Raw genomic sequence first — 1,034 nt, forward strand, 5'->3', positions numbered from 1 at the left:
AGGGGAGCGGGGCGGGCAGGGCCAGGCGGGGGGCGAAGCTCCCCATTCCCATGCCAGCACCGCGCGTGTTTTCTTCGCGCGGCCCCCGCCACCGGGGGAGCGCGCGTGGGACGGCGCTGCGCGGCGCGGCGGTCACTGGCAGCGCCGTGTCCCCTCCGTGTCCGAGCGGTGTTATTGCACCGGCAGTCCCCGAGGAGCGTTCAATTTGCCCTTGTTTTTGTTGCCACTTTCTCTTTCTCCGTGGTTCACTGAGGTTGCCTGCGCGCAGTGTTTCCGCTCGGTCGCATCTCTCCCCCGCGCCCCCCGCCTTCCCCCGCCCCCCTTAACTCTTTCCGCTGGACGAGAAATAATACAGCGTTTCATGCCGCGGGGCTGGCTCCCTGCGAGTTAGACCGCGGCGCGCAGGGCAAGCCCGGCCGCCGGCTCCCCTTGCCGCCTCCCCCGCCGACGGGGCGGCCCTTCGCCGGCGCTGCCGGGCCAGCCTCCCGGCGTGACGGCTGCGGGCGGGCTGCCGGGGTCCGGGGCGCACCCCGGGGTGCGGGGGCGGACAAAGGGAGGAGGGAGCGGGCGGGGGGCGGGGGCCTCCGGGGCCGAGCGCCGGGGGGSCAGCTCCGAGTGCCGGTACGGGCACTGCCGGCGGGAGGGAGGTTGGTGCGTGTGCACGGCGGTGGCATCTCCGCACAAAAGCCTTTCCGAATCCCACCCGGTTCTGGCGTCGYTATTATTGTCGTTATTACTGCTGTTATTAATTATTACCGCCAGCGCTCTCCCCTGCCCGAGCGGCGATGGCGGGAGAGCTCCGCGGTGCGTGTGTCCGCCGGGCAGGAAGAGTTAAGAGGCGGAGGGAGAAGGGAGGGAGGGATGAAGGGAGGAGGAAGGAGGAAGGGGAGCGGGAGGAGGGATGGAGGGATGGAGGGAAGGGGGGGGCAACTTCCATCTCCGACGCCACTTTGCCTAAATTAAAAAGCAGCCAATCGGAACGGCCGGAAGGGGGGCCGCGCGGCCGGCGGCGCGCTGTCCGTCACGGGGCGCGC

This window comes from Malurus melanocephalus, unplaced genomic scaffold (assembly GCF_030028575.1).
Source record: "Malurus melanocephalus ecotype Western Australia unplaced genomic scaffold, MMel_1.1 scaffold_111, whole genome shotgun sequence".
Classification (NCBI taxonomy): Eukaryota; Metazoa; Chordata; class Aves; order Passeriformes; family Maluridae; genus Malurus; species Malurus melanocephalus.